Source organism: Echinops telfairi, unplaced genomic scaffold (genome assembly GCF_000313985.2).
Source record: "Echinops telfairi isolate 266 unplaced genomic scaffold, ASM31398v2 ScPeMD7_7412;HRSCAF=8450, whole genome shotgun sequence".
Lineage (NCBI taxonomy): Eukaryota > Metazoa > Chordata > Mammalia > Afrosoricida > Tenrecidae > Echinops > Echinops telfairi.
Window position 1 is genome coordinate 7,708,558 of NW_022111312.1, and position 10,045 is coordinate 7,718,602.

A 10,045-nucleotide genomic window follows, 5' to 3' on the forward strand; every position below is an offset into this window, starting at 1 on the left:
AAGTGGGTATGGAATCCTGATGTTCCAGTTGTTCTGAGGATGATTAACGTTGTCAGCAACTTCCAGAAGCAGAGGAATCCTTCCTTATAAGGTTGGAATCCTTCCAAGAAAAGCCTGCAAACGCTGCATATGTATCATACGCAGAAGACTGAAATATATAACGGGGGTTGGGGGAGGTGGGGATCCCCCAAATGTTCCAAAGGCTCCCTTTGAGAGGTGAAACCCTGGAACTTTGTTGTACACTTTTAACCCATTTACACACTGTCCACGGTTTCAACGAGGAGCCAGGATGTTAAAACATAAAATAAAGGGAAACGGGGGTGAAAGGACGTAGCCTTCCTCTGTGAGCCATCGAAGGGCAAAGCTTTCGCTGCCTGCGCCTCCCTGGCCAGCGAGGCCCCATCAAGACGGTGAACCGCAGCTCCAAAGGGAGGCTCACCCAGTTACAAAAAAAAAAAAAGCATTGGCCGTCAGTCCCCGCAGGGCAGAAACGGTTTCAAGCAGTTCTGAAAAGTTTGTTCCAAATTAACCTTTTGATGAATGTCTGCAGCAGGCCAGAGATGAGTGGCCCTCCCCCGGGCTGGGATGGGGGCATGGAGATGAGGGTGCTGGGCCCCAGGGCGCGAAAAGGAAGGGGGTCTTTCTCCTCTGCCCAGATGGGCTTCAGAAGGAGAGTGGTCAGCCCCTGGGGTCGGGGTGTGGGGTGCGTTGTCCTGAAAAGACAAAACACCCTAGAAGCAAAATAAGCTTCCGGACCCAGTCTGGACTTGGGTGGGTCAGGGTTCCTTAGACTTGAGCCTTAGACTGTGGACACTGAGTTAGGGGAGCTTAAAGCTCCTCTGCGAGGGGTAATGACCCCTCTGCTCTGCCTGCCTGCCCCCCTTCTGGCCCTCTGGCCTCTCCCCTTCAAAACCAGTCCATTCTGCTTTGGTGGATTGAGTAGTACCCCACCCCCCACCCCCAATTCTTGACTAACCAGAATCTCAGATGTGGCCTTGTTTGGAAAGTGGGTCTCTGTAAATGTAATGAAAGCAAGGACTGAGACAAAGCCTTGCTTGGTTAAGGAAGGGCCTAAATCCAGACACATACCTGAGTGTAAGTGACCTTATAAGAGATAGAAAGGGGCATCCAGAGACTCAGGGGAAGGGGCCGTGGGAAGGGAGGGGAAGAGACTGGAGAGATGCTACCCACAAGCCAAGAAAGCCAGCCGCCACCAGAAGCCACAAGAGCTAAAGACAGATGCCCCCCTAATCTGCGGAGGGGCTACGGCTCTGCTGACACCCGATTTCAGACTTCTGGCCTCCAGGGCTGAAAGAATATAAACGTCTACCGTCTTAAGATCGAAGTGTGTTATATTTTGTGACAGCAGCCTCAAGAAAGGAAGACATATCTCACAACGCCCCTTCTATCCCTTCACCTACAATCCTGGTCTTCGTCCCCCTTGGGGAGGGGGATTATTTCGCTATCATTGCTGTCAGGTCCCCCCTCCCCACCCTTTCCCTTCCCTTACCCTCCTGAAGTCATTACTCCTGTTACTGTTTCTGAGGGGTTTGTCTATCCTGACAAATTGGAAGCTCTCGTCTATACCGGTGTATGTTTGTCAGACCAGCTGGATTTTCGAGGTAGGACTGAGATCATAAAGGTGGGGGTGGGGGTGGGGGAGATTAAGGAAGTAGTGAAGTGTTGTGCATTTCGCCAGTGCTACAGTGCCCCTGGATATCTATCCAAGTGGCCCCTCTGTGCTGAAATGTCCAAGTATCCCCAGACGGGCTCTGGGTCTCTACCTCTACCCCCCTCCTTCACTTCAATGAAGTTGTTTACTTTAGAACTTCTGATGTCTGTTCCCATGGACACCTCATGATCACACAGGCTGGGGTGCTTCTGCCACGTGGGTTTTGTTGATTCCCTGCTAGACGGCCGCTTGTTTGGCTCCAAGCTTTTAAGATCCCAGAGGGTTCTCGAGGATGGCAGGGCAGGGGAGGGAGGGAACAAAGAGGAATGGATATCAAGGGGCTCAAGAAGAAAGATAATGTTTTGAAATTGTTGCCGGCAGCATGTGTACATATCCGCTTAATATAACGGACGTGGATGTGTGGACTGTTATAATGTATATAAGAGAGACCCCCATTAAAGTGATTTATTAATTAAAAAAAGAAAGAAAGGAAGACCCTTATCCTCTCTCAAGATCTCCACGCTGGCCACTCAGTCTTGCTGTATGATGCAGACCCCCTCCCCACCCCCCGTTCATTAGCCACCACCTAGGATGTACCATCCTGCACACCATCCCATCCCCTGCCCATCACTGTCTTCTGGCGAAATGGGCCGACTGGCTCAGGAAACGGGTCCTGAGGGTTCTGCCATTAACCGCTTCTGTCACAACGGATGCATTACATGAAACGCTTGTGCACCGGACGTCCCCCCTATCACACGGGAAGCCTACATCCTGGATGCTCACTGTTGCTGCAGTTGAGTGCGCCGTCACGTCTGCCCCTCGACTCACAGTGACCTCACACGCACAAGGAAAGAAAGCACTGCCTGGCCAGCCCCGTAAGTCACGGTGAACCCGTAGGCTTTTCGGTGTCTAGCATTCAGGAGACCGCCAGGCCTTTCCTCTGCTCAGCGGCACAGCAGCCCACAAGCCTCCGCTGCAGATGGTGCTGGCAGCTCATAAGGAAACACCAACGTGTGGGGGCCAAATGAAGCCACCACCCCCTCTCCCACCCCCCACCCCCACCCTTAGGTCCTCACACAGGAGGCCAATGAAGCCACCGAGGAAAAGACACCTGCCTGAGACTCGCCAGGGACAAAACCTGCAGAAGAGCAGGCAGGGCCCCATGCAAGTTTCCAAGAGCCATGTACGACCTCAGCGAAGCATCCTTCATCCCACTGGTGTTTTTCATAGAAAGGTATTGGCTTTACAGGAGAGCTTGTGCGCTCATCTTTGCAAGCTTGTTTTATCAGCCTGACTGCACAGCATCTTCACACATAGGTTGCTTAGCCTTAGGCTTGGGCAGGGTTTCTCATCCGGGGCACGATAGACAGCTGGGCCTGGATAAGGCGCCTTCTACTCAGACACTCGTGGACTCCACTAGACAGCCATCGGTTTGACTTCTGAGACTAAACTTGGTACCCAGCATGGGTTGCCCACACCAGGAGCAGGGGGAGAATTTGTTTGAGGCCCAACAACCAGCTTCAAAGTAGGTGTGCGGACAACAGAGATGGCAACAGCCTGGGGGGCAACCTTGAGAAACTCTGGCCTTGCTGTAGGTGGAAACCTGGCATGCGTCTGACTTATAATTCCAGTATTTGTGTATTGCTGTTTCTCCCAGGAGGTGGGGTGTATTTATCCTTGAGAAGCGATGCAGAACAGTGATCTGGTTTGGGGACCCAGGTGCCTGGGGTTGAATCTGTAACTTCAACTTCTTATTTAACCTTTCTGCTCCAATGCATAGAATAAGACCCACTTTGATGGGCTATAGTAATGGCGAGGTGAGCCAACAGATGCCAAGCACTCAGAGCTGTCTTGGGCACATTCGATAGCATATAAATGCCGGTTCCCATTGTTAGTTTTAATTCCAAGTTAATTCCTAATGCCTATCATGATGCCTAGCATATAATAAATGCCCAGCAAATAGGAAATGCATTGAATGAAGCTATCTTCTGGGTCACACAGGAGATTTTTTAATGTAAAAAGTCTTTGTGAAACACTTCCAAGCGAGGCAGTTACCGCACAAGCTTTGGCGTCAGACAGACCTAGACTCTGCTTCTGACAGGGTCTAGGTAGGTTGCTTTACTTCTCTGAGCTTCAGCTTCCTCATCTGCAAAAAGGAGCTCTGGACAGCCCCCTCTCTGTGCCGCAGTGAGAACTGAGTGAAGCGATATAAAGCTCCCAGCGCACAATAACTGCTCATTAAACATCAGTCATCAACAGCAGCATCTAAATCTTCTTACATTACATCTGCCCAGACCTACCAACACAAATAATGGTTTCAATGGCATTCACAGGAAGATGCACAGTGCAGAGAGTGGTCTAAATCTTTCCCAGGGAAAAGGAGTCATCCGTAAACAGTAGATGCTCCTCTTACGTGTATACATGCAAATCCCTGAGGAGTTTACCAAATGTATGTTTGTATGACAGCTATTGATGGAGGCTGTGTGCTGTTATTTGCCTAGAATTTGGTGCACTAAATGTAAACAAAGTATGACAGAGTCTCTAATGGAAGCTGTCCCCAGACAGAACCAGGGCCCGTTCCCAAGCGCTCTGGAAGGCTGGCTCCATTGCAGGCATCCAAGCGAGTATATTTAGGTTGCTAATCACACCCAGCAACATTCCCACCTATCTGAAGACAGGGCAAACCCAGCTAGGCTCAAATTAGCAACATCCTACAAAATCTTCTCAGGCAAATAAATGCAAATGCCCTGACTTCTTGGAGAAACACTGTGAGAAAGTCTCCTTAACAGGCTCAAGTTCATGGCTCAGAATCAGCTCTCAGGACAATGTAATAGGCCTCTCCTTAAAAGCCCGAGGGGCTAGAAGAGTGCCTGTCAATCAACATCGGGCCCACCCCAGAGCAGAGTTTCCTAGTTTCCTAGTTACAGAAAATCTGAGCCGGTCATCCCGTGGGCTGGGCAAGCAACAGGCACAAAGACTGAGACATCTTTATCTCCGCTTGACTTCATGGAAGGTATTTCTGAAGACGCTATTGACAACTACTATTCAGAAGAATGGGAAAACATTGGTAGTGGGTTACACAGTCACACACACACACACAAACACCATGTGCTACCGGACCACCAAAATATGACCGCAGTTGGAAATCCAGTCCTGGCCAATGTCATTAGTTAAGGCTCCAAGATTGGATCCTCCTGGATGCAGGGTGGGACTAAAGGCAAGGACTGCCTTCCTTACCAGCAGAGGAGAGGAGACAGAGGGATACAGAGTGGGCAGGCCTGTGAAGAAGCAGCTGAGATTCGTACGATGCCGCCACAACCACAAGCCAGGTGCCACCTATGCTGGGAGAGGTAAGGAAGGCTTCTCGCGGGACCCAGGTCTCCTGCATGTTGTTGTCAGGTGTCACCCAATCAGTTCCAACCCATCCCAGGGTCCCACTTGACCCTAAGAACTGCCCAGTTCCATTTTCACAATCGTTGCTCCGTCGGGAGTCCACGGGTGCAGCCACTCTGCCACTCCATCTCACGGAAGTTAGGAAGATCCTATTTCCCACTGATCTTCCACTTTTCCCAGCACAGTGTCCTTCTCTTCTAGAGACTGGTCCATCCTGAGTACACGCCTGATGTCTGTGAGACAGTCTCACTATCTTCACGGCTAAGATGCTCTGTGGCTGTAATTCTTTCAACGTAGAGTATTTCATTCTCCTGGCGGCCCACGGGATATTCCATGTTCATCGCCACCAGCAAAATCCCAAAGTGTCACTTCTTCAGTTTTCCTTAGGCATTATCCAGTTCTTGAATGCCTATGGGCCAATGGAAAATATCAGGGCTTGTGCCAGGTGCATCTTCGTGCTCAAGGTGACATTGAAAGGGATCTTTGGCCGCAGATGTGCCCAATGCAAGACAGCCATGATGTTTCCACGGGCATTGATTGTGGATAACAGTAAGATGAAATGCTTGACCACTTCAATATTTTCTCCGTGGATCCTGATGTTGCTTCTTGGTCCGGTAGTAGGAATGTTTTTCTTTCTGTGGAAGTGCAATCCATATTGAAGGCTGCAGCCTTTGACCTTCATCAATAAGTGCTTCAAGTCCTCTTCACTTCCAGAAAGCAAGCTTGTGTCATCTGCACACTGCAGATGGTTCGTGAATCTTCCTCCAATCCTGACGCTGCTTCTTCACGTAGTCCAGCTTCTGGACTATTTGCTCAGCACACAGATTGAATAAGTGTAGTGGTGGTGCACGTCTTCCGATTTTAAACCACACAGCAATCACTTGTTCTGCTCAAACAACTGCATCTCAGTCTATGGATAGGTTTGACAGGCGCCTACTTCCCATTTTTTGCTCTATAATTCCCATTCTTGGCAATGTTACCATGTTAATCTGGGTAAACTAGAGAAACAAATTCATAGACATGCATATGTGTATAAGAAAGAGGTTTGTAGACAAGAGCAATTGAATATTGTGAAAACATCCCAGCCCGGTCCAGATCAAGTCCATAAATCTGATATCAGCCCATACGTCGATACCAATCTATAAAGTTCTCTGCAGACTCACGAAACACATGCAATGATGCTGAATACAGACGATCACAGGTCAATGGGTGGGAAGTCTTATGGATCCATTCACGTTGTAAGCATCTCAGTGCTGGCAGGGGTCTCCACGTGGCTTCTCCAGCTCCCCGGGCACAGGCTCCATCAGCATAGCACCATCTGTCTTGTCAGTAGTGCATCTCTCAGGGAGTAAGTCAAGAGAGAGAGAGTGTCTCCTGCCTCCAGGGAGAAATACCAGAATTCCCAGACTCCTCAGGAGAAGGCTATGCCCACACAGAGGCCTCATTGGCTATGACCTGATTGACAGCCTAGACTCCACCCTTTCACTCTGAAGCCTCAAATTGACACCAGATTATGTAACTACCACAGTTACCCATAGTTTATTTTCTTTCATACAGCCAAATTTCTTGCTCGGTCAATAACACACTAGTAAACACCTTTCTGTATATTCTCTACTTTGAGCCAAGAAGCATCTGACATTGGCAAGGGGACCGTATATACTTGTGTATAAGCCGAGGTTTTCAGCACATTTTTATGATAAAATCAGGTGCCTCGGCTGATATTCGGGGTGGCTTATACTTGAGTTTATACGGTATTTCTTGCGGCAACTCCTCATCTAAATCCAACTTGAATTTTTGGCAGTTCCCCGTTGACTTACAGCTATAACCTTTGAAAAATTATCTTCCGCAAAATTTTACTTGTATGTGATATTAATGACATTGTTTGATAATTCCTATATTCTGTGGGGTCACCTTTCTTTGGAATGAGCTGCAGGTAGGATCTCTTCCAGTCAATCGGCCAGGTCACTGTCTTAGTAAGTTCTTGGCACGGATGCCTAGGCACGCCCAGTGTCACGTTCCTTTGTTGAAACATGGGCGGAAGGCAGAAATTCCAGCCCTGAGCCTCCAAAATAGGTCCAATTGGGGTGCGCCATTTATAGATGGAAACACTTGGGCTCAAAGTTGCTCCGAGACACACAGCTAGTCAGCAGCAGATCTGAGAGCTGCACCCAGGACCGAGCCCGCAGTTTGCATGTGTGTGCCTCCACTAGAATGAGTGTGCAAGGTGCTCCGGTCAGAAGAAAAGCAACGGCTTTACACCCGTCTTTCTCCCATGCGTGTGGAATCAAACCACAGAGGCAAAAGGAGAGAACTCATCATCAGAGCCTTGCTTTCCCTCTTAGTCAAACTTACGGAGCTTCTCTAATCCTCTTGGTTTCCTGCCACGAAACCAGAAGCTCCGATAACTTGACTGAACATCACGGACAAAGCAGCCCAAGGATGACAGATTCTCCCTGATTCCTAATGAGCATCTCTCAATTAGGAATCTGGAAGCTGCTGCTATTCTTGCAGGCTCTACTTGCACAGGCAGGACTGCTTTGGATAGAGGAAGCCAGTGGATCTCTCTCTGGAAGGCTCTTCCCACTGCCATTCCCAAGAGCTCCTTGTGGTGTTCAGAAAGGGGCTCTGGACCCCCATTCTGCTTGCCACTGGTTCACACCCACCCAGAAAAGAGTCATCATCCAACAGTCACTAACAGCAACAAACACAGATGGCCCTGCTCTTGGCAACGAGAGCCCGTGAGCTTCACCATCCAGCCCTCTCTCTGTTACGCGAAGGCATCATTAAAGGCCCAAGGGTGACCTTGCTGAGGCTACCTTTGGACAGACATCCAGAGAGTAAGAACCGGTAGGGCAGCAGATCCTGAGAGCCTCAACTCCTGCCTCTACCAATTACCAGATGTGTGTCCTTGGGTGAGTTACTTGATCTCTCTGAACCTTCGTTTTAAGTGTCAAACATGATGGTACCATCTCCCTAGATTGTTGGGAGGATGAAAATCTGATACGTTGTGCACAGTGCTCAGCCTGCTAATGGACGGACACAATGTCAGCACTCCATACCAACATTGGTCGTTTATAAGTCACAACTGTGTCATCATTATGGTATAAAGAAGGGCCAGCCATATCCAACCGAGGCACCAGCCACACTCGCATATGTGAACGCAAGATGATCAATAGCTACCAGTATTAGATTATCACCTGGAAACAATCATTCTTCCTCCGGCTTTGGCTTCTTACTTTCAACAGCAACCAAAACGTGTTGAATATTTACAAGCCAAGTACTTGAAAGATTTTTCCCCCCTCATTTCGTGCTCACAGCAATTCTCCTGGGGAGAGGTTGCCATCTCATTCGTATAGACGCAAAAATGAAGTGCCCGTCTGATTAGGTAATGGTGCCCATGGCACTATACTTAGCAAGCACAAGTGCTAGAATGCAGACCAGAGGCTCCAAACCCAAGCTTTCCCATCATGTCACACTGTCACCCCTCAAAAGGAAGGAGGACACTCTGATTTCTCTTTCAAGAGTCCATACAGCTAGGGTCAATGGTAAAGACGAGCTAACGGCCGAAACCCAGCCACACCCCTGTGCAGCCCGGTGACTTTTGACAAATCCCTTCCACATCTCTGCATTCTTCATAGATAAAGTGGAGCTGAAGCTACTGGAGTGTCTCTGCAGACCAGACCTTCCTGAGCCTATCAATCACCTGGGTGTGCTAACCTACTGATGCTGTGAGTTGGAGCCGGGCCTGAGACTCTGAATTTCTCACTAGCTCCCAGGGGATGCTGAGGCCACTGGCCCAAGGACCACGCGTGGGGTGGGTTCCACATTCCACTGGTTGGCCAGTGACTCCATGAGATCATATACCTATGTCCAGTCAGTGCCTACCAGACAAAGATACTGGGTAAATGCTAAAGGCTGGCCACCAGGTTAACCTGGAAACCGATAGAGTCGTTTTGCACCAGTTTGTCTTTCATGGGTAAAGTGCTCATTTCTCAAAGAAAGAAACCATACCCGCTGAGACGACTATTATTAGAAACAGAAAATCGCAAGCAAGGGCAAGGGTGCAGACAAACTGGAACCCTCCGGGGTTACTGGTGGGAATGGAAAAAGGTGCGGCCTCTGTAGTTCATCGTTTGATGGGTCCCTAAATGTTCAACTACAAAAAATACCGTATGAGCCAGCAATTCCATTCTTGGGTCCACATACGTCAAACTTTGAAAGCAGAGACTGAATACAAGTTACGTGTACGCCAATGTTCTTTGCAGCATTATTCACACTAGCCAAGGGGTGCTCACAACTCCAGTGTCCATCAACAGATAAAGGAAAACTTAACACACGCTATGTTCTCATGCATACAAGGGAACACTACTCCGCCACACAGAGAGATGGAGCTCTGGTGTGTGCTGTGACATCAACGGACACGAAACACATTCTGTTGGTGAACTAAGTCAGATGTAAGAGGACACGTATCGCATGGCTCCGGGTACAGGGAGTAATCTAAAATAGACAAATGTATAGAGACCGGTTTAATCATTGTGACCAGGGGTGACGGAGGACAGGGGGCGAGCATTGATGGGTGTTACTTACAGGACCCTAAAGTTGGGGGTGATCGAAAACCATTTGGAAATGGAGCGTGGTGACAGTAGCGCAACATGGTGAATCTAATTAATGTCACCAAATGGCATATTTAAAAATTATTCACCTGGCAACATTTTTGTTCCATCTGTTTTACCACATTTTTTTTAAAGACCTGAGTTTTTTATTTGCCTCTGACATTTCTTTTTTCTTTTTAATCAGTTTATTGGGGGCCTGTACAATTCTTATCATAATCCATACATACATCCATTGTATCAGGCACATATGTACATTCGTTGCCATCATCATTCTCAAAACATTTGCCTTCTACTTGAGCCCTTAATATCGGCTTCTCATTTTTCCTCCTCCCGCCCCACTCCCTTCTCCCTCATGAACCCTTCATAA

General features: G+C 48.5%; 1 protein-coding gene across 1 annotated transcript in view; it reads right to left on the reverse strand.

Moving 5' to 3' along the window:
- Nucleotides 1–10,045, reverse strand: part of KSR2 (kinase suppressor of ras 2) — a 402,980-nt gene that overhangs the window by 343,098 nt on the left and 49,837 nt on the right. The gene's annotated exons all lie outside the window — the stretch shown is intronic.